Raw genomic sequence first — 23,368 nt, 5'->3', positions numbered from 1 at the left:
AGTGGTGAAAGCCTTCCCAGTGGGAACGAAGATCTCCCGGGCCTGCGCTGGGGTTCACAGAAACCTCTCTGAGAACCAGGCTGCTGCTGCGGGCAGCGGGCAGCGGGCAGCGACAGCCCTGGTCACCAAGGGAGAGGCAGGAGCCTGCTGCGCGCCAGGGTAACTGGCCTGACACCCTTTGGCCAGCCGCAGGGCAAGGGCAGATGAGAGCCCCCAGGAGCCAGTGGGCAGGGTCCCCATGACAGCTACTATGCCCACCAGAGAGCCTAGCGGAGGACACAGGGAGCACTGGCCATCCACCCCAAGTTGCTCCAGTTCCCTCCTTCAATGAGCCCATTGCATCACCTGCTCCCCCACCTCCTTCCCATGGTGCCCTCCCTCCTCCCTTGCTCATCCCGCTCCCTCTTCTCCTCCTGCACCTGCTCCTCCTGAACCCCCTGCACCTTCTCCAGCACCACCTCCCCTTCCTCCCCCTGCACCACCTCACGGTGCTGCTCCTACACCTTCTCCCCTGCTGCCCCTGCGCCTCCTCCCCCTGCTCCCCCTGCACCTCCTCCCCCTGCTCCCCCTGCGCCTCCTCCCCCTGCTCTTCCAACACCTCCTCCCCCTGCGCCTCCTCCCCCTGCTCCCCCTGCGCCTCCTCCCCCTGCTCCCCCTGCACCTCCTCCCCCTGCACCTCCTCCCCCTGCACCTCCTCCCCCTGCTCTTCCAACACCTCCTCCACCACCTCCTCCCCCTGCTCCCCCTGCGCCTCCTCCCCCTGCTCCCCCTGCTCCTCCTCCACCACCTCCTCCTGCGCCTCCTCCCCCTGCACCTCCTCCCCCTGCTCCCCCTGCGCCTCCTCCCCCTGCTCCCCCTGCTCCTCCTCCACCACCTCCCCTTCCTCCCCCTGCACCACCTCACGGTGCTGCTCCTACACCTTCTCCCCTGCTGCCCCTGCACCTCCTCCCCCTGCTCTTCCAACACCTCCTCCCCCTGCGCCTCCTCCCCCTGCGCCTCCTCCCCCTGCTCCCCCTGCACCTCCTCCCCCTGCTCCCCCTGCACCTCCTCCCCCTGCTCCTCCTGCACCTTCTCCCCCTCCTCCCCCTGCTCCCCCTGCACCTCCTCCCCTTGCGCCTCCTCCCCCTGCTCCTCCTGCACCTTCTCCCCCTCCTCCCCCTGCTCCTCCTGCACCTTCTCCCCCTCCTCCCCCTGCTGCCCCTGCACCTCCTCCCCCTGCTCCCCCTGCACCTCCGCCCCTTGTACCTCCTCCCCCTGCTCCCCCTGCGCCTCCTCCCCCTGCTCCCCCTGCGCCTCCTCCACCACCTCCTCCTGCACCCCCTTCCCCCTCACCTACTCTACCTTCTCCCCTGCTCTGCTCCTCCTGCTTGGGCTCCTCCTGCCCCTGCTTCTCCTGCATCTCCTTCCCCTCCTCCATCTGCACCTTCTTCTCCTTCTTCCCCTGATCCCACGGCTCCTCCTGCCCTTGCTTTCCCTGCTTCTCCTGCAACTCCCTCCCCTGCTTCTCTTCCTCCTCCCTTCTCTCCTGCTCCTCCTCCCGCATCTCCTCCACCTCCCCCTCCTCCTCCTGCACCTTCCCCTCTGGACCTACCCCCTGCTCCCCCTGCTCCTCCTGCACCTCTTCCCTCCCCTTCCCTTCTCCCACCCAGCTCCTCCTCCCCCTCCTCTGAGGAGCCAAGTCTTTTCACAAAGTCTTTCCTCTGCTCTCCCACTGCAGTGTCACCCTGTGAGCCCATGGCTTTCTTCCCTCCAGGGGTGGTGGACTTGAGGATTCTGGTCTTATGATTTTGGGCAGATGCATTTACACTCAGAAGCAGGTTCCAAGAGGTCAAAAAAGTCGACTTGAAGTAAGTTCTTAGGAAAATGTGGTATTGGGACTGTGCAGGGCTGGGAGTCTGCCTGGCAGTCTTGCAGCTCCTGGAACTGCAAGGCGGCCACAGGTGATCTGAGGGTTCCAAGGGACAGCTTCCAGCATGGGGCACCATCCCTCCCCTTCACTGCAGCATGTCGGTGGTGGTGAGGTCATGCGTTGTCAATCGAGTCCATCAACAAGATGGTCCTTGCTATGGCCCACGATTCTGCAAGTGGGAGACAAGAGCAGGTGCCAAGATGGAGACAGAGGGTCGGTGCTGAGGCTGGAGCTCACCCTGAGAACTGACTGGCCGCATCAGAGTGGGCTGCAGAGGTGGCAGCCGCAGGCAGGGGCTGCAGCTACCCTGTACTCTCAGTTTGCCAGGAGCGTCCTGTACATCGTGTTTCGGGGGTACTGGGGCTGAACCCATGCCGGGAAAGAACTCCACCTCCAAGCCGCATCCACTGCCTGTGCCGTGTTTGAGAACCAGAAAGGAATGCTAAGTTTTCACCCATGTCTTTTTTTTTTGGGGGGGGGTACTGGAGATTGAACCCAGGAGCTCTTAACCACCGAGACACATCCCTAGCCCTTTTATATTTTTCATTTTGAGACAGAGTCTCACTAAGTAACTTAGGGCCCCACAAAGTTGCTGAGGCTGGCTTTGAACTCGTGATCCTCCTGCCTCAGCCTCCTGAGCCCACGTCTTTATTCAACAACTAATAACATCTTTTAAAGCCTATTAACATGGTGGGTTATACTGGTTGACTTTCAAATATTGAACTAACTTTCATTCCCAAGATAAACCCTACTAGGCTGTGGTATACATATATATGTTAATATTATATATATATTATATTCCTGCATTAAATTTGCTATGATTTTGTTGAGGACTCTTGTGTCTACATTAATATGTGTGGTAGTTTTCTGTCCTTGTAAAGTCATGTCTTGGTATTCCGGTAGTGTTAGCTGAATATGATTTGCAAGACATTCCCTCTTTCTGTAACAGGCTGTGCTAATTCGGCCTTAATTCTTCACAACTTCAGTAGAGGTGGCCAATGAGACCATGGCTCCGAAGATTTTAAACCCAAGCTCCATCTTGAGTGGTCGCAGCATTGCTCAGGTTGTGTTTTGCTCCTGGGGTGGGTGGTGGCAAACTGCAGGTTCCTGGGACTTTGAGTGACTCAGGACAGCGGCTGTCTGCAGGCTCCCCCCCCCTGCCCCCGGCACCTGGCAGCCCCACAGCTGCCCCTCTCCTCATGCCACATGGCCATTCGTATCCTTTCTTTCCTTTCCACATGATGGAGGCTGCTGATTTTGCTGATCTTTTAATCTGGCTTTTCCTTCATGGCGGCTCTCCATTTCCCTTCAAGTCCACTTTCTTCTGTTTTGCTGGCTTGCCTAGGCTGCTTTTTTTTTGCTTCCTCACCTAATTTTTTGGAGGGGAGTCAGGATTCTGGCTTCAGAGCTTCACTCTTTTCTAACGTGGACGCCCACTGCCACGGTCCCTTCTGCACACTCTCCTGGGGTCCCCGGGTTCTGGTGTGTTTTAGTGTTTCACGGTCACTTCACTCCCTGTGGGACTCCCTGGGGGCCTTCCTCGTTGGCACAGCTTGCTGATCGGGGCCCTTTGATGCTGAGCACCTGGAGGTTGGCCGGCTGCTTTTCTGTTGCTCATCTCTGGTCTGGTTCCGGGGACCCGAGAGCTCACCTGGGTGGTACATCACCCTGCGTCTGTGAGGTTCTCCTGCAACCCAGGATGTGGTCTGTCCTATAAATGCCAACTAGATCCAGTCACTAGATGATGCTTGGTTCTCTAGACATTGGCTGATTTTCTTTTACTCCTTCTACCAGTGTTTGAGGGCAGAGAACAGAAGCCCCTGTAACTGCGGCTTGTCCATTGTTCCTCTCAGACCTGTCCACCTCTGTCTGGTGCATTTTGAGACTCTCTTGTTTAGGATTATAATTTTGCAGACTTATTTTTCTTCTCTCTTTTTAAATGTTTTTATCTGTGCATTTCAGTCATACACATTGGGGGTCCATGCTGACAAAAGCATACTGCATGTGACATAATTTGCTCCACTTCAGACCCCAGTGCTTCCTGTTCCCTCCCCTCCCTCCCCTCCCTCCCCCATTCACCTGACCCCCTTCCTCTAGTGATCATCCTGCGGTTTATTGTTTTAAAGTGGTTCATTATAATTATATGGCTTCTTTTCCAGGAAACCAGGCTGAGTCACAAAGGAGAGAAGGGGCTGTGATCTGGTCAGGGCCACTCACAAAGCCTACCCTCCATATCACGCCTGCAGCCTCCCTTTCCCAGGCTGCTCCCCAAGTCCCTGCTCCCCAAGTGAACCTGAGTTCACTCACTGCTCCTGCTCCCCAGCCCTTCAACCACGCCTCCCCCTAGGGCCACGCCTACCTCTAGGGCTCTGCCTCCCCTAGGGCCACGCCTCCCCCTAGGGCCACGCCTTCCCCTAGGGCCACGCCTACCTCTAGGGCTCTGCCTCCCCTAGGGCCACGCCTTCCCCTAGGGCTACCACTGGAGGTCGCTGCTTGTTCATCCCAGGGGGAAAGTGAGTGAGGCTCTGTTAGCCATAGTGCCTAGATGGTGGGAGTGCAGGCCCCACCTCTGCAGAGGACGCCAGGCCAGGGCCTGTGAGGTGAAACGAGGGTCCACATGGGCCTCCCATTGCTGGGTGAGACTGGGCGTCCACCCAGGTCCATCCTCACTTCGCCTTAGCCCTCCTGTGAGAGCATCACCAGTCTGCAGAGACCCAGACTCTGCAGAGCAGCCCCCGTGGACCAGCCTCCAACCAGTGGTCCCCGCCTTCCGCTTGCCCTCCCCCACTTGGAGTCCCAGTCCCCACCTCCGGGAAGTCACTGCCTCTGCTGGAGACCCTGGCAGGTGCCTGCAAGGCCTCAGGCCTCCACTGGCTGGGGTCGGAGGAGGAGCTTGGGGGAGGGGGAGCCGAGGAGGGGCCTCTGCTCCACCCCAGGCCTGGCCGCAGTTTCTCCCTCTGTTCAGGATGGAACAGCTGTGAGGACAAGGGCTGACTGATGTAACTACCCTGCACTTCCCCGAGGTACACCCTGTTTGACACACCCAGAGGCTGGGGGCAGCAGCCCATTGGGTCCCAGATGGGCCTGAGAACCCTGGGCCACCCTGGCACATTCACCAGACGTGTGACCCGAGGCCAGGCCCCAGGACACATCTGCACTCAGCACAGGCCACTGCATGGAACACCTGCCCAGGACCTCGGGTCCTGCAGGTGCCCACAGCCCTGCTGGAGTCATGCGTCCTGCTTAGAGCTATGAAGCCAGTGGGTCAGGCAGCCGGACACTCTCCCCATCCACCAGGGCCCAGAGGGCTTTGAGTGTGGGGCAGTGACCATCACCTCAAGGTGCTGTGGGCATCTGGATTGCTAGCCTGTGGTGCAGCCCAGAGTGTCCCTGCCAGGACTTCAGGCCTGTGGACCCCAGATCCGGGGCTGAGTCTCAGGCCAGCCTCTCCTTACCTGGTGGCCTTGGGCTAGGCCTTGCCTCAGTTTCCCTCTCTGTGACATGCAGTGGCAAGTCCTTTCTGGGGCCTTTGTGAGATTGATTTAGTCACTGGTTCAGGGCTCCAGAGCACCCAGCACGCCAGGGGCACCCCGAGGATCCCGGGTGTGCCTGCCTGGCCTGCTGCAGTCGCCCACTGCCTGTCACGGGCCACGCTGGGAACACCGGGGGCACCCGGAGCCATGTCGCTCAGATGAAAACCTGGATGCTTTCTTCCCTGGCCAAGGTGGAGGCGAGGTCATCCGCCCTCCTTGCTTCTTGGGGATCCAATGGGGCCACCCTGATTCCTCTCTCAGATGAACACAGGTGGAAGACTCAAGGCTTGCTCTCTTCCCGGTCACCAGTATCCCTGGAGCTACAGGTCACCCGCCCAGGCCCGGGTCAGGTCCTTGGCAGCCCAGCTGAGGCAGGGGGAGGAAGGAGGCTCCCAGCGGAGGCTCAGACGTGCAGGATGAATCTTCTCAGCATTGACGGAACCACACACAGGCTGGGTGGGTGTCCAGGGCTCAGGGGAGCCATTGTCCGGGGGGTGGGCTTTTGGGCCCTCTGCATCAGCCCCATGTGGCAGATTGTGACCACAAACTATCTGGGAAGATCAGGGTCCCAATTCCACTGTTCATCAACCCTGATGGGAGCCACGAGTCTCAGCAGGGATGGCCACCAGGTGGCCTCCCTGGCTAACAGCCTCGGGCCACTGGGCCCCATGAGGACATGCCCTCTGTGGGCCCTCTGCTCAGAAGAGCCAGCACATCAGCATGGGCAGTGCACGCTCAGGCCTGGGCCAGCTCTGCCGTCCAGCCAGCCTGCAGTCAACAGTAGAGCAGCCACCCAGGCAGGCCCTGGCCAGACTTTGAGCAGACTTCAGGCTGGGTCAGTTCCTTGGATGAGCCAAGATCCAGCCACCTTGGGGCAGGCAGGGTCCACTGACCACAAGGCTTGTCCCTGGCATCTGCACCTACCTAGCATGGTTAACTAGCCTTCCGGCTGATGGATCTGCCAGGAGACAGAGAAGGAAGCAGGCCCCCGGCCATGTCCAGCAGGTGCCTCAGTGCCCACTGAGTCTGCCCTGCTCCTCCACGGGAACACTGACGGGGTGGAAGCAGGGGTTCTCTCCCCCAGCCCTGGAGACCAGAATCCAGCATCCGGTGCCCCCGGGTCATGTGCCCCACGGCCTCCTGCAGCTTGGAGGCTCTGTTGCCTCTGGCCTTGTGGCTGCCCCACCCCCGCTGTGCTCCATCTTCACGGTGGTCCTCCCTGTCGGTCTCTCTCTGTGGGCCACCTAAGGACTGTTGTCATTGGATTTAAGGCCCAGCTGGGTCACTCAGGATGATCCCCTTGAGATCCTAGTGACCTCTGGAAGAACCCTTCAGTTCATTCACACTTCCAGTTGTGGTGGTCAGGAGGCGGGCACATGTCTGGGGACTCCGCGGTCAGTGTGGCCCCCCCAGGAGGTCCCTTCACCCAGTCCCCAGGCGGGCCCCCAGGTCCAGACCCCCTCCAGACTCGTGCCCACTGCACCCCAGGCCCTCCCCCTCCCAGAGTCCACCAGGGTCGTCCTGCGACTTCCAAAGTGGGAGAGGAAAACCAAGGCTGCTCACTGTAGCCAGTCAGGAGGGTGGACGTGCCGCACACAGGCTTCTGTGGCCAGAAGGCCTCTGGTCCCTCCTGCGGGCACCTCCTGGCCGAGGCCTCCTGCGCTCACCATGGTTTGGGGCCTGCCTGCCGGCCCGTGGGCTCTCCTCATTGCATCTCAGAGCCACCTTGTATGGGGGGCCCTCGGAGATCCCGGGCAGAGGAGGGTTGCTGCCTCCTCACCTCCCTTTGGCCCCGATCCCCTGTGCCCGTCCGACTCCCTGTCCAGGAGCCCCTTGTCCTTGTGCCCCCTAGGCATGCGAAGCCCCTCTGAGGCTGGAAGGAAGACGACAGGTCCCGGAGTTCCCTGTCCCTCTGAGGCAGGGCAGGGTGAGGTGGGGCTGGACTGTAATGGGCAGCCGCCCTCCGGCCAAGCTGCACTCCGTGGGCTTCTGAACTTGCTCTGGGTAGTGCCGTGTGAGCTCCTCCTCCTTACCACTGCTCTCCCTGTGCCGGGCATCGGGCATCGTGTACGGGAATAGGGCATCTCAACTGTTTCCTCCGTCGAGGCCCCTCCCACCGCCTCCCTTCCTGCTTCCACACATCTGACCTCGGTGCCTGAAGCTCACTGCCTCATCCCGCCCGTCTCCAGTGCATTTTTAAAATAGAGTTGCTTGGTTTTTAGTTGTAGATGGACACAATACCTCTATCTTATTTATTTTTATGTGGTGTTTGGGATTGAACCAGGGCCACACACCTGGGAGGCAAGCGCTCTACCGCTGAGCCCCGCCCCAGCCCCTCCTGTGCACTTTTAATCTTTCTTTAGGTTTTCAATCCCCAGGGGTCTTCACCTGTGGGGGAGGGGAAGCACCGCGAGTTCCCCCAACAGGAGGACAGCGCTCTTGGGGCCAGTGCGTCTGCAGGACACCCCGGACGGCCACCTGCCTGTGTGCCTGGCTGCACAGCTCCGCTGTCACCACCCAGGTGAGCGCTCGGGTCCCCAGAACCAGACCAGAGATGAGCAACAGAAAAGCAGCCGGCCAACCTCCAGATGCTCAGCATCAAAGGGCCCCGCTCAGCAAGCTGTGCCAACGAGGAAGGCCCCCAGGGAGTCCCACAGGGAGGGCTAAAGTGACCGTGAAACACTAAAACACACCAGAAACCGGGGACCCCAGGAGAGTGTGCAGAAGGGACCGTGGCAGTGGGCGTCCACGTTGGAAAAGAGTGAAGCTCTGAAGCCAGAATCCTGACTCCCCTCCAAGGGGAAATGCGGGGAGGGACAGATGGCGCAGAGGACAGGGAGGGAGAGGCCACCCACCTGCTCTGACTGTGCCGGCAGCAGGACCCCGAGTCCCACCCCTCGTGGAGCTGGGGGCCACCGGGGCAGAAGCTGCCAGGGCTGCGACCACGGGGCCCCAGGCAGGAGGCCCAGCCAAGAGCAGGACCTCAGCTTGCTTTCCCTCCAGGACCACCTGCAGCCCGCACAGGGGCGTCTCAACTGTGGCCACACATTCCTCAAGTTCTCCCCAAGCCAGGGGCTGCGGTTCTCGGAAGGCTTTCCAGTCACGGGGGCCAAGCCGAGGCCAGAGGGGGCCTGAGCCGCTTGGCCGGGGCCCTCTTGTTGGGCCATTTTAGTTAAAGACTGGAAAGAGGATAACAGACCCCAGAGTTCCCTGGTCAGACAATGGGGACAAGCTGCCCGATCCTACAGTGGGTGCCCTGGAGCTGACCTTGTCGTGGGGCCAAAGTCCCCCAGAGGGTCACAGCCTGGGCACCTCGGGGTTAGCGGGGAGAGTGGCTCTCCTCCAGATACCTCTGGGCTTACCCACATCTCCAGCCGGGCTCTTGGGAGTGTGCACAGGGTGCCCCCCTCCGTCCCCCCGACCCCCGCCTGTCCCCGCCTGCACGCGCGTGGCTGTCAGACTCGGGCTTTGCTGGCCTGCTCCCTGTTGCCAACACGGACCTGGCTTTGAGATCAAACAGCTGTTTGGGCTCAGGTCCCATTTTACGGGGCTGTAGTGAGGGTCTCAGATGACATTAGGCCACCTGGGATTGCTCCTGTGACTAAGGCAGTACTGCAGCCTGGTTCCTGCCCACCAGACCCCTCAAGGGCTGCCCAGCCCTGGCAGGTCTGCGGAGGCTGACCACTGACACTTGGCCACATTCCTGTGGCACCTCTGAGCCTCTGAAGGGGTCTTGCCACCTCCGGGTGGTCTGCCAGCCCCGCCTCCCGAAGTGCAGCAAGCAGGGGCGGCTCGAAGGAGACCCCAGAGCTCGGCCCTGTGGCTTCAGCCCTGACCCAAGTCTGGGGGGGGGTGTTGAAGTGGGACCCTGACCAGCATGTAAACCCGGGGTGGGGACCCTCGCACGCAGTGTCACCAGGGGCTTCCGGGCTTCCCCCCGCCCCCTTGGTGAGCTTCCCCGCAAGGCTGTGGTGAAGCCCATCAGCCCAGGGTGGGAGCTAGTGCTGCACAGCTGCATGAAGAGCATAAGAGGACATCACCTGCCTTGGTTACTGTGGAGGTGTCCTGCAAAGGCCAGCTCTCCTCCATCATGGCCAGGGGCTCTGGACCCTGGTGCCCGAGGGCTCGTGTCCTCCCGGGCTGGACGGATGAGCACTTGCTCCTGGAGAAGCGGCCCTCTGTCTGCGGAAACCTGAAGAGTCCCCTCCCACGAGCAGCTCTAGGTGAGCCTCACCACCCCAGCCCCAGGAGAGTCCCCACTTGCTGGAGACCGCAGGAGCCTGCTGCGCCCAGAGGAGGCAGTCCCACCCAGACGCACATCCTCAGGTGTCTCGGTGGCTGTTTAGATCTGAGCCAGGGCCCAGGGAGGGCAGCCCAGCAGACGCAGATACCACACAGCCTCCAGCTGTGGCTTGTGAGCTCTGGATAGTGACTAAGGCCCAGCCAAGACCTGGCGATGGATTGGGCCTGGCCTCACCCACCAGGACGCCCTGCCTGGAGCCCCCGGCCAGCCATGCAGTGCTGAGCAGCTCACTCTAGTGAGAATCAGGTTTTGTGACCACCGTGACCTCAGCTCCCATCCTGATAAGACCCTCGGGCCACGTTGGAGTGACCAGTAGCGTGGTCCCATGGAGTGCCGTCAGGGTGCCCACAGCAGGTGACTTCATTCGGTGGTCCCTCTTCTTAAAGGAACTTAAGCTGACAGTTGGCTACCCCACGTTGTCCAAGGAGGGCCAGGGGGAGTAAGCTGGGTCTCTATCTAATGCACGCGGCCCCCATAGGCCAGGTGGTAGCCTCCAGTCTCCCGCAGGTAGGAGGGAAATACAGTCTAGGGGAAATGACGTGGATTAGACTTATTTAAATAAACATAAGTAATGGACAAAGGACTTGGTGTTTGAGGGAGGATGTGCCTTTTTGGCACCATGTGGGCATTTTGCTGAAGTCAGTTCAGCCAACTGTTTGGGCCTGCAGCCCAGCTGACCAGGCTCTCAGTCACACGGCTAGATCAGGAAAGGGCCAGGGAACAGCCGCCTGCCCCCAGCCTCCCGCCGCAGGGGCTCCAGCAGCAGAGCACCCAGCTGAGCAGGTTTCCCCGGGGACTCAGCTTCCCCACCTGGAAGATAGGTCTGCCGGGGCCATCTGGGACATCGTGAGTGTCTTGGGGCCCAGTCAGAGTATAGGCTGTGGCCACAGGCTCAGGCAGTGGTCAGCAGGACCATCCAGTCACTGGCCACAAGACCATGAGTGGCACCTAGTCTTTGGGCTCATGCCCTCTGTTGCAGAGGGGCCAGGGTCCACTGCGGCTCCCACTCAGTGGGTATGACAGGGCCTAAGTCTCAGCACATCTCTGTGACATGGCCACAGCCAGGCATTACAACCACTTCAGAAGCTCCGGGTTCTGGAAACTCAGGCCGACTGGGTGTGTGTGAGGGCCACCTCAGCCGCCCCATCCCGGGGCCTCCCCAACACCGGCACCTGGCACCCAGTCCAGGTCAGTGAGAGTGGGTTCAAGGTCCCTGGGTATGTGGGCAACCGCCTCATCCCTGTGCCCACTCTTCTCTGCTGGCCTAGACACAGAGCCACACTGGATCCTGGCCTTGCCCCCAAGTCCCCCCTCCCCACCTCCCTCCAGCAAGCAGGATGTGGCCTCACCTGAGCTGGGTTGTGTCCAGACCCTGTGGCAGGCAGGCGCAGCCACACCTCCTGTGGCTGAGAGGCAGCTGCTGTGGACATGTTGGCATACAGGGCAGGGGCACCTCCAGAGCTGGGTGCTTGTCCCCACCCTCCATTGACAGCCTGACCACCTGGACTCCAGGGTCTTCCTGGATCCTGCTTCCCTCAGGCCTTGGCCTCCAGGAGACAGTGGCTTCTTTGGACCCTAACTCGCTCTGCCTGAGTGTGGCCTCACAATCCCTTTGTTAAATAAGTGAACGACATGGCGGCAGCTGCTTCCTCTCACCAATCCCAGAGGCCTCTCCTTCCCAAGTCCTCCTCGGGGCCCTCCTGGGCTAGCACCAGTGTCCTCTCCCCTCCTCCTGCTGGGACATTCACATACTGTAGGAGAGCAGGACATTGGCTCAGTGGCATGGTGGACCCTGAAGACCAGTCGTCCACGCAGAGCCCAGGCAGCTCTGGGAGGAGCCACGCCAGCAGGAGTCCACTGGCCACCACTACCCCAACAGGGGAAGAGGCTGTGGATGACCCCAGACACGAGGCATTACACTCCTCAGCAACATGGACCGCAGGCTTGGCAGGTGGGCTGCAGCTGTCTGAGGTGCCCTCCCCTCCTGCCTGTCTCACTGGGGTCCTGATGTGTCCACTGTGGCCCAGGCCTCCTTTTAGCAAAACCTGGAAGAGATGTCCAGGCTCCCTGGAGAGAACAGAGAAGACCTGGCGCAGGGGCTCAGGAGGCACAGGGTCCCGCCATTCCCCCCCACAAACACAGGCACCAGGACTTTTGGGAGGATGCCCAGGTGCCTGCAGCTCTGGGCCCAACCCCAAAGGAGGCCTTTCCAGAGACAGCGGCTCCTGGCCAGTGTGTCCCAAGGAAGGCTGGCCGGGCGGACATGAGGATCTAATTATGTGCTGCTGCCAGAACAAACCATTTCCCTTCCACGGAGCTGGAAGCAGAGCTAGGCACAGCACCGATTTCTCCTAGTAAAACAGGGCCACCAGTCTGTCTCCCTCGAGCCCCGTGTGGGGAGGGGCGGAACACAAGTTCCTCATCCCATCCCCATCCCATCGCCATCCCATCCTCATCCACATTCCCAGCCTATCCTCATGCCCATCCTCATCGCCATCCTCATCCTCATCCCCATCCTCATCTTCATCCCATCCTCATTGCCATCCCCATCCTCATCCTCATCCTCATCCCCATCCCCATCCCCATCCCTTCCTCATCCCCATCCCCCTCCCCCTCCTCATCCCCATCCCATTCCATCATATCCCATCCTCATCTTCATCTCACCTCCATCCTCATCCCATTCCCATCCTCATCCCATCCCCATCCCATCGCCATCCCATCCTCATCCACATTCCCAGCCTATCCTCATGCCCATCCTCATCGCCATTCCCATCCCATCCCCATCCCCATCCCCATCCTCATCTTCATCCCATCCTCATTGCCATCCCCATCCTTATCCTCATCCCCATCCCCATCCCCAACCCCATCCCCATCCCTTCCTCATCCCCATCCCCCTCCCCCTCCTCATCCCCATCTCATTCCATCATATCCCATCCTCATCTTCATCTTACCCCCATCCTCATCCCATTGCCATGCCATTCCCATCCTCATTCCCATCCCATTCCCATCCCATCCCCATCCCCATCCCCATCCCCATCCCCATCCCATCCCATCCCATCATATCCCATCCCCATCCTTCCTCACCCCATCCTCACTGCCATCCACGTCCTCATGGGAGGGGGATGGAGATGGGGATGTGGATTAGTGGGGTTTGGGATGGGGCTGCATATGGGATGAGGGTGGGGATGGGGATGGGAATGACGGTGTGGGTGGAGATCGGAGAGGTATGTACAGGAGTCCTGTGGATGGGCATGGGTCCAGTCCACCAAGCCCGTGGTGACCCAACCTGAGGACTGATAGCTCTCCTCTTTCCACACAGATGCCCTGAAGTGTCCACGCAGAAGCCCAGTGAGGAAGGGAAATCTAACTCCTCAGAGCCCCAGGTGAGGCTGGCCTCCCTGTCCTTCCTGCACCAACACTCTCTGGGGATGTGACTGCGAGGGATCCAGTTCTGGCCCCACCAGACGTGGCCCCCTGATTGGACAGTGCTGGTGGGATGGTCGTATCCCAAACCCCAGCCTGAAAACCACACTTCTTAGGAGTATGCTGCTGCCTCTCTGGCCCTCCGGCTCAGTGCAGAAGGCAGGGACCCCACCTGCAAACCCCCAAGGGTCTTGCAGGCCAGGGTCAGCCCTGACTTTCTCTCTCAGGTGGCCCTGGGATGCCCGGCTGCCCCCCCACTCTGTGATTTGTCCCTACTTGGCCACCAGCTGCTGGAGAGGGCATCCCTGAATGTCCCTCACAGGCCAGTGCCTGCGCCCTGCTGTCCTGTGCCCCAGCACCCATGTGTTCCCTGGAGCAAAGCCCTCTCCCTGCAGCCCAGCCCTGGCATGGCCAGCAGCCTCCAGGGCCAGGGCACCTCAGGGCACCTGCAGCGCCAGCTGCCAGTCACCGTGGGGCTCCCAGGCAGAGGATGCTAAGTCTCTCCAGACCTGTCACCTCTCGTCCTCCAGGAGAAAGACCTGCAGGAGTGAGAGGGAGTGATGTGCCCCCATGTCCACCTCTGCACCACTCCCGGGCAAAGTTGGCTGGCGTCATCAGAACACTCCCGCAGCTTAGCAGGAGACCCCTGCCATGAGGCCCTGGCCCTCCAGGAAACAGCCAGGGGGCAACAGCTTGAGAGGAAGGGAGAGATGATCACACCTGTCAGATGTCCCTGAGCCACGGAGCCACTTGGGCAGCAGCATCACGGGGTGGAGAGGTCTGCAGAGGGAACTGGAGGACAGGAGGCCGGGGCGGCTGCCCATGTGCTCTCTGAAGGTGCTGAAGGAAGGGTCTGTTAGGCAGGGCCCAGCTGTGAGTGAGGGTGGGAGGGGCAGGAGGGCCTGGTGAGGCCCACTCTGAGCCCCTCCCCACCCTCCCCTTCCCATTCTTATTCTTCAAAACTAGAGACCGTTGGAGGCAGAGGATGGTGGCCCTGGCGGTGGCTGCTGTCAAGAGAAACAGAGATACTAGGTGTCCTTGAGGGAGCTGAGAGCTGGCCGCGCTCTGTTGGCGGAGTGTGAATCGGGGCAGTTGCCGTGTGAATCAGCATGTGGGGTTTCTCCAAAAATCAACAGAACTGTCCCCTGACCCAGGAACCCTCACTCAGTCTGCACCCCAAGAGCCAAATCCAGGCCCTCACAGAGGTAAGGGCCCCTCAGCAGCACAGTGGCCAAGGGAGCAGCAACCCAGGAGCCTGTGGGTGGACACAGGGAGAAGTAGCTGTGATGCGCACCGTGCGCTGGACGCTGCTGTCTTCTACAGCACTGCTGGCCTCGAGGACATCAGCTAGAGAGTAAAGGCAAGGCCCTGGAGTCAAGGGACAGCGGGAGGAGGGAGGTCTCCCGGCACCATGGGGGACGAGAGTTGGCGCTTCTTGGGGACAGAGTCTCAGTTCAGGAAGATGGAAAGTTCTGGAGCAGGTGGGTGCTGGCTGCAGAGCAACTCACACCCCCGCAGCACTGAGAGGGGCTGGCACCGAGGTCTTCATGCCCCTGACCCACCAAAACGCTGGGGAACGTCAGTTTCCAGGGGGCAGGGACAGTCCAGGCTGAAGACTGCTCTGCACAGAAGCAGCAGGACACCCGGGGGAGGCTGTGTGTGAGGCAAAGGCTCCCACCGGAGGCCTCCGCGGACCTGCAGGGGGATTTGGTCTGCCTTTGGAAGGAGCGTGGAGTGTCCACCTGCACTCCTGGAGCAGGCCGCGGTGGCAGTGGAGGCCGGGAGACCCCGAGTGCTGGCTTGGCCCTTGCCCAGGCCTGCAAACTGCAGGAGCTCAGGGCCCCAAAGACCTGAGGAGGCCCAGCCGACAGCTGTTCTGAGCAGACAGCAGACGAGAGGCCATGTCACCTCCCGCAGGTCCCAGAGGTGTTCCCACAGAAACAGGACTCGCAGAAGACAGAGGAGAGGAACCAGCTGGCTGCACCACGCATGGCCCCCAGCAAGGTGCCCGACCCCTGAGCCCTCTGTTTTGGGGAAGGCAGTGTGGAAAGCACCCTCCAGCCCACTGGGGAGAAGGGCTTGGGTTCCTGGTTTCTCCCTGGGGGAGCAGACGGCTCCTGTGTCCTGGCCAGACCCACTCTGGCCCCGAGCCCACTAGGCGCAGGTGTCACCTGGGGTGGCACCTTGGCAGTGGGAAGGGTCCTGTGTCTCCTGGCGCCCTAGAGCAGTGCAGGTGGCTGGCAGTGCCATGTAGGCACGAGGCCCCCCACTCAGGGCCCTGCTGTGGGAGCAGTGGCGCTAGGCTGGCAGACCAGGCGTGGCTACAGGGCCTGCAGGGCGCACCCCCGGGTGGGTCCCATGATGCCACCTCAGAGACCAGCAAGTGCCTCGGAATGGGTGACTCCCACGGAAACCAGGCATAGGGAGGGCCAGGTGGCCTGGGCACCCTCCACTGTGGGGCAGCACCAGGGTCGGTCCTTCACTCCCAGGCTGGGGGACCCATAGGTGGGCATCCAGCTGCCTGAGACAGCCCAGGGCAGGGGCTGGTCAGGCCCTGGAAAGAGGGGTGGGGCAGGAGGGACCCAGACCACGTGAGCACAGCTCCCGACCCCGTCCTGGCCCTGTGGAGACGCCTGCCTGCTGGGGCCACCTGCAGGACGCGGAGGTCCGATGGAGGCACCTAGTGGCTCCTCGTGCCCCATCTGCTCTCCTGCCTGTCCCTCCTGGAGGACTGGGCTGGGCCATTCCGGTGGCAGGGAGAGTGCCCAGTGGGGAGTACCCAGCGGGGAGAGGGCGGGCGGGATCTCCTGCAGCAGGGGACACTGGGACATCTGGGGTCTGCTCTCAGCAGCATGGGATGGGTGCACTGGCTGGTGACCCCGGGGCCATCCCCAGGGGAGCCGAGCTCCTGAGCTTCACCACAGGGGCTGGAGGGTCCTTAGGGCAAACTGAGTGCACTGGGACCCTCGCCCTGGGTTCCTCCGCGGTGGCTTCTCTGTGACCCCACAGCAGCAGGAAACCAGCTGCACGCCCCGCCCACTCGGGTCTTAGGGGGCAGTGCTCTTGGGCGCAGCAGGAGAAAGCCTGGGACTGGGCTGCCCAGGGAGACAGCTGGAAGCAAGACTGAGCGGGCACCGCCCAGCACCAGGCAAGGTCCCAGCACCACCTGGCGGGCTGAGCCGGCTCCCCCCAGAGAGCCAAGGAGGAGGGGGCCAGGACGCTGAGCAGCCCCGGCAAGCTGGAAAACCAGGACCTGTCTCAGTCGTGGGCTCTGAGACCATCCAAGTGGCCACCTGGCTGGACCCCAGGAGCCCAGGCCCCAAACGCATCCCAGGACTCTGCTCTGAAGAAGCAGGCTGAGGCCGGGCTGAGAGTCCACAGGACAACCAGGCCAGGCTTGCTGTGAGACATACATGTGCATGTGCACATGTGCACCTACACGTGTGTGCACACCCATGTAGACCCAGGAGAACATAATCCTCACCTTCCCCCTTTGGCCAAAAGTTTGAGTTCTTTATGTTTTGGAATAAAGTTGAGAGGAAATTGATCTTGTGCACCTTAGTGTCAAAGAAAAAGTTACCCCTTCTCTGGGGCGTGAGTCTGCCCCCGGGTTGTCCTGACCTGGTGTGAGCATACCAGTCCCCTCCAGGGGCGGATGAGGGAGCCGTCCAGCATTCAGTCCCTGCGAAGGGCCTGGGGTCAGGGCCTCCTTGGTGGGTGTGTGCAGAGCCTGGGCCCCACTCACCCCATGCTGGCCCAGCTGAAGTGACTACATGGGTGTGGGGGCACATGCAGCAGAAGCCCCCGCTTGCAGGGGACAATGAGAGCCGAGCTGTGACTTGTGAGTGTGTTGGCTGCCAGCACTGGGGGGCTTGCTCTTGGGGGGCCTGGGGAGCCCAGGCTGCCATGAGGGCTGGAGCTGGGGGTGTCCTCCCCACGACGGGAAGGGAGAGGGCCTGGGAGGACAACCTGGTGGAGGCTGCCCAGGGAGGCTGTGGGAGGAGGGGGTGGAGGACTGCAGCCTCCGGTGGGACCTAGGCAGGGGCCACGTCCAAAGTCGACTGGGCAGGTCAGAAGCCACAGACCAGGTCAGGACAGGAGGAGGTCCCGCCCTTCCCATGTGGTCCGTTCTCCTCCCTCTCAGCTCAAGTCGTCTGACTTGTTCTCATGCTCACCTAGCACACAGAAGGCACTCCGTAAGTGCTGGTGGGATGAAAGAGGACAGGGAGGGAGGTTTGGGGTCACCGCAGGCACAGCTGGGCTGGAGCGGTCTCTGACTCAGCCCACCTGCCACCCTGGGGCCCTGGCCTGGCCCAGGCTAGGAGGGTGACGTGGGATTGAGACGGACCTGCGGCACATTCCTCTCCGCACAGGACATGGGAAGCCTGACCCTGGCCTGCCGTGGGCTGCAGGGCCACCCGTGCCCTCCAGTGAGGACAGAGGGGCGAGCTGGCTGGACTGTCAAAGGACGGCCTGCAGGCTCAACCTCCAGGACCATGCGGTACCGAGCATCCCGCCCACCACAGGCCAAGCCCGGAACTCGGCTCCGCTCCCAGCGACCCCAAGGTTGAATCCCGAGAGGTTAAACACAGTGCGTTTCCCTGGGGCTAGCGCTCGCCCAGCACATGTGAGGCCCTGGGTTCGAGCCTCAGCACCACATAAAAATAATATAAAAATATATTTTTATAAAGTAATATAAAACTAAAATAAAGGCACTGTGTCTAACTACAACTAAAAAATAAATACTTTAAAAAAAAAAAAACCCACACAGTGCGTTTCCAGGAAAAGGACATTGTTCTCTGGGAGACTCCAGGGGGAGGTTTGGTCCACAGTGGGCCGACCCGGCTGTGGCTGGAAGGAAGTTGGGAAGACGTCCCCAGGGCCTGGAAGTCACCAGGGAAGTGGACAGAGCCCTGATTCCCCAAGAGCACTAGGCAGGGCGAGGCGCGCAGTCCTGGGGCCAGCGTCACCTGCATGTGCCTGAGCAGCGTCTCAGGAAGTAAGACCTCTCCTGATACCCGTCAGCCCCGTCCTCCATTTCTGGAGGCGTGCAGGGGAGGCACCAGGCTGAGGTTGACTCCAAGTCCTAGAAGTTGAGCTGATGCTCTTAAAAGGACGTGGGTAAGACAGAGTTGAAGCCCAGCGGCTGGAGACAGGTGTCCCACTGGCCGCTCAGCTGCACAGCGTCTCTTCAGACACTCAGAGCTGTCCAGCGCAGAGCTAGGACAATGCAGGTGTCCCCTGTGAAGGGGACAAAGTCCTTCCCTCCTTCTGAAGTGGCTCAACGCCTCCCTGGACACCAGGCCCCGAGGGCTCCTGACCCTGGGCTTTGTCTCTGCGGGCTGTGGCCTCTCCTGCGGCACTGAATTGTCTGTTCACAGCTGAAGGCTTTCAGAAGGGCGTGCCGTCGCCGAGATTCCAGCAGGGCCAGGGTCCAGAGTCACTGTTGATTGGCAGCAGAACTCGGCTCCCATTTATCACCCACTCCACGCCACGGTTTGCAGCTGGGTTTCAAGACCTCGCCGAGGCTCAAAGTGGTATTACCCGGGAATGTTTGCCGCACAACTTGGAACAGGAAACTCGTCTTCAAGAAGTCCAGGATGGTTTCCAGATGAGGGTGTGAAGTGCAGAGAGCCACTCCGACCCCAGATCTTTTGTCCTTGTCCAGCTAGGGCCAGTGGGGGCCTTGCAGGCACAACCTTTCTCCTGGGGTCGAGGGGACCTGAGCGATAAAGCCTGCTCCAGGGTGGCATCCACTGGCATGGAAGTCCCCAGCCCTGGAGCTCTGTCCTGCTCCTCCCTGGTCAGAGGCAGCTGCGCCCACAGCCTGGGTCCACCCTCAGCACTAGAGTCTCCTCCTTTCTTTCTCCTGCTACAGGAGGGTCCAGCCTGAGTGGGCCAAGGTCCCTGCACAGAGAGCTCACAGGGAGACACAAGCTGGGAACTGCCACACGGGGCGGGGGTGGGGGGGACACAGGGGCTCTACTCCATGTGGGGGCCCAGGGCTGCCTCCAGAACAAGGACTCAGATGCAGGAATGGACTTGGATGAGGCCCCAAAGCAGAAGGGAACGGCAGGAAGTGAGATGAGGAGGGGGAAAGACATCTCCCCACGTTCAGTGTCGGGATCGGGATCGTCTCAGTGGGTGGAAGGAGGGCGATTTTGCAGCCCCTCTGGCACTGTGAGGCTTCCTGCTGGGTGGAGCAGCTCGAATGGCACCAGTGAGATAGAAGCAGAGACCTGGGGGAACAAAGGCCAGGCTGGAGACTCTGGGGGAGGAGTCACCTGTGCCCTCTCCAAGCCAGGGCCCAGCTGAGACTCTAGGCTGAGGCAATGACCTCCTGCTGGCCCTGGGCCTACCCAGAAGCATCCTGCAGGCTCCGGGGCTGTGGGGAGGGCTGCTCGTGGTCACGTCTTCTTCTGGATTGCAGCTTGGCTTAGCCTGATGGCTGCCTCCCTGGCCAGGTGAGGCTGGCTGCCTCCCTCCGCCTGGCCTCCGCTGAGGCTTGCTTCCCGACTGGGCCTGGGCGTGTTTTTTCAGAGTCGGAGCAGCCATTGGGATCTCTGGCTCCTCCTCTCTCCTCTTGTCTCTGGTAGCTTTTCCTGGATTTGTTCCTTCTCATTCTGAGGTTTGCCTTGGGGGTCTGGCTGGCAGATCTCCTAACGCTTTGCGAGGCTGTTTTCTCTCTCCGGGTCCTCGGGTTGAACCCAGGGCGCTCTGCCACGGAGCCATGCCCCCGCACCTTTTAATTGTATTTCGAGACAGTGCCTTGCTATGTTGCAGAGGCTGGCCCTGGACTTGCAGCCTCCTGCGTCAGCCTCCGAGTTGCTGGGACAGCCGGCACTGCCCTGGCCTTGGGCAGAGGGCGTTCTCCTCAAGCTCTGAAACAGACCTTTCCTTCAGCTGCTGTATTTTCAGACCCACTCTTTCTGCATTCTCTTTCTTGGTGTTTTTCTTGCTCTTGCTGCTGATCCCTGGGTCTTCAGGGAGATGCATCATGTACCTCAGTTGTCACCAGCCCTTCTCCTTTGTGACATTTGAACTTCCTGGCTTGGCCCCCTGACTGCAGAGCTCGCCTTGCACTACAGGGGGTCTAATCGCCTGTTTTCTGCCCAGCAGCCAAGATACAGAATTCCCTGCTCCACCTACGGCCAGACCCCAGGCGACAGCGAGGCCCAGTGGCAGAAGGAAAAGGAACACATAGTGCACTCGCAAGAGCGGTCAGCTGACTGGCCACTGTGCACAAAGGCAGAAAACGGATGCACGATGTCACGGAAGAACTCAGAGGTGTTTTCTTAAGGAGCCGGTGGAGACACTAGAACTAAAGGCTCCGTTAGCTGAATTCAACGGGGTCAGCAGAGGGTTCACGACGGCACGAAGGTCGGGGACGAGAGGACCCATCAGGAGAAGAAATCAAGTGTAACAGCAAAACCAAAGGGTTAAGTAGGAAAGGGAGCAAGAAAAGATGAGGCTCGGTGCCGGCAGAATAAAGGAGAGCCAAGGAGGGAGAAGAGCAGGGACACGTGTGAACCAGCCCGGGTCAAGAAGTGCCCCTCAGCCCTGAGAGCCAGCCGGCCATGCACCCGCGGAGCTCCCAGCAGGAGACTGGAGAGAGGCAGAGAGGCCAAGGAGGTGAGCACCCGCGGATCCTGCAGGGCTGCAGGGCAACCGCCGGCCACCACCCCATCCAGACAGGACGCCAACACTGAGCAGGCAGGGGAAGTTGAGGAGTCTGGACCATTCTGATAAAAACGGGTGGCCCCCGGTGACTCCACCAGGGCTGGGGGTGACGAGCACCCGTCTTAACAGGCTCCCAGGAAGAAGAACGGCCAGCATGGCCCGTCCATCACCAGTGCCCAGCGGCCACAGAGAATCAGGCACACAGCAACCCGCGCCGGCCAGGCTGCAGCGCGGATGAGCAGGGCTGGCAGAAATGGAGTGGCTGACAGTCAGGTTGTCAGATACAAAGAAGAGGACGACTCAACAGATGAAAGCAGCTCCCCTCTGGCTCCCATTCAGGGTGGCAGGCGCAGGGCGTGGAGGCCCAGCTGGTGAGCTCCTCCCCCAACTGTCCAGGAGAGTCGCTGCACGGAGAGACCCCGAGCGTCCACCGCGGGCGGGTCCGTGGACTCCTTCCACGCCCAGCCAGGCAGGAGAGGAGGACGAGTCTCTCCAGCAAGGCACAAGACAAGGCCCTAGACACAGGCTGATCAGAGTCCTTGGCTCTGTTTGCCACAGATGGTGGGAAAGTACAAAGGTCCTGAGAAAAGAAAAGAAAAGAAAAAAAAGACCTTGGGAAAAATCTTTTAGAAATGCCCAGGCTCTGACACCAAGAGCTCCTCGTCTTACTGGGAGAACTTGCTATGGCCACAGCGGCCCTGCACAAGGTGGACCCTGCCCCGCACCCCGAGCAGATGGGAAGTTGGCAGAGGACCTCCTGCGAGGCGTGGCCCTCAGAGCCCCAGGGAGGTGAGACGGGCTCACAACCCAGGAACCAGAGGTGACACTGCTGTGTGTGACCCGTGGACCTCAGCTGGGTGCGTTAGCGGGTCTCCTGGAGCTGAGCTCAAGGATTCACCACGAGTCCCTGCAAACCACCAAGAGAAAGTGGGGGCGTGCCACTGGGCAGAGGATCTGAGTGGACGGCGCTGTCCCTGAGCGCCGCCCTCGGGTCTGATCACACCTGGGCAGGGGGCAGCTGTGCCTGTCTCACTGGGACTCCGGAGGCTGCTGTGTGGGTCTCCCAGGCCCTGTGGGATGACATTCCCCTGCTCTTCAGGCCACCTGGGACAGCTCGAGCCTTCCCAGGCTGGCTGGGTGGACTCCCTGGTCCACTCTGCAGGTGAGGGCCTTCTGCAGGGCCTCTGCCCACACCTCAAGGCCCAGCTCCAGGCGACCACAGCAGGGATCAGAGAGCAGGGAGCAGGGTGCAGGCAGCGGGGAGCAGGGAGCAGGGTGCAGGGGAGCGGGGAGCAGGGCAGTGGGGTGCAGGGTGCAGGGTGCAGGGGAGCGGGGAGCAGGGGAGCAGGGAGCAGGGAGCAGGGCAGCGGGGAGCAGGGAGCAGGGGAGCAGGGGAGTGGGGAGCAGGGCAGCGGGGTGCAGGGGAGTGGGGTGCAGGGGAGCAGAGGAGTGGGGTGCAGGGGAGTGGGGAGCAGGGGAGCAGGGAGCAGGGCAGCGGGGAGCAGGGTGCAGGGTGCAGGGGAGTGGGGAGCAGGGGAGTGGGGTGCAGGGGAGCAGGGAGCAGGGGAGCAGGGAGCAGGGAAGCAGGGTGCAGGGGAGCAGGGGAGTGGGGTGCAGGGAGCAGGGGAGTGGGGTGCAGGGAGCAGGGCAGTGGGGAGCAGGGCAGTGGGATGCAGGGGAGCAGAGCAGTGGGGAGCAGGGGAGTGGGGTGCAGAGGAGCAGGGAGCAGGGCAGCGGGGTGCAGGGTGCAGGGGAGCAGGGGAGGGGGAGCAGGAGAGCAGGGTGCAGGGGAGCAGGGTGCAGGGCAGTGGGGTGCAGGGAAGCAGGGTGCGGGTGAGCAGGGAAGCAGGGTGCAGGGGAGCAGGGTGCGGGGGTGCAGGGGAGCAGGGGAGCAGGGTGCAGGGGCGTGGGGTGCAGGGGAGCAGGGTGCAGGGGAGCAGGGTGCAGGGGAGCAGGGGAGCAGAGTGCAGGGGCGTGGGGTGCAGGGGAGCAGGGTGCAGGGGAGCAGGGTGCAGGGGCGTGGGGTGCAGGGGAGCAGGGTGCAGGGGAGCAGGGTGCAGGGGAGCAGGGTGCAGGGGCGTGGGGTGCAGGGGAGCAGGGTGCAGGGGAGCAGGGTGCAGGGGCGTGGGGTGCAGGGGAGCAGGGTGCGGGGGAGCAGGGTGCAGGGGCGTGGGGTGCAGGGGAGCAGGGAAGCAGGGTGCGGGGGAGCAGGGTGCAGGGGTGCAGGGGAGCAGGGGAGCAGGGAGCAGGGTGCAGGGGAGCAGGGTGCAGGGGAGCAGGGGAGCAGGGGAGCAGGGGTGCAGGGGCGTGGGGTGCAGGGGAGCAGGGGAGTGGGATAATAGGAGAGTGGGGGAGCAGGAGAGCAGGGAGCACGCAGTGGGGTGCAGGGGAGCGGGGCTCAGGGCGACAGAGGTACCCTGCTTGCCTCAGGTGGGACCCCGGGCTGGCTTGTGCCCTCAGCTGCTGGCAATACTCCACAGAGGGAAGGGCAGATGCGTGCAGGACTTCCATGCAGCACTG

The 23,368-nt window shown here is 61.6% G+C and overlaps 1 long non-coding RNA gene across 1 annotated transcript; it reads left to right on the top strand.

Moving 5' to 3' along the window:
- The first annotated feature begins 14,145 nt into the window (after window positions 1-14,145).
- Window positions 14,146-15,931, top strand: LOC124083657 (uncharacterized). The gene is made up of 3 exons (XR_006848857.2): window positions 14,146-14,373; window positions 14,492-14,649; window positions 15,086-15,931. It is a non-coding gene; the product is annotated as an uncharacterized LOC124083657 (long non-coding RNA).
- Window positions 15,932-23,368: the final 7,437 nt, after the last annotated feature.

This window comes from Marmota monax, unplaced genomic scaffold (genome assembly GCF_021218885.2).
Source record: "Marmota monax isolate L192 unplaced genomic scaffold, Marmota_monax_Labrador192_F-V1.1 WCK01_AAM20220418_F8-fsc00082, whole genome shotgun sequence".
Taxonomy (NCBI): Eukaryota; Metazoa; Chordata; class Mammalia; order Rodentia; family Sciuridae; genus Marmota; species Marmota monax.
Note: the sequence above shows the minus strand (reverse complement) of the source record. Positions and strands in the feature narration are given on the sequence as shown.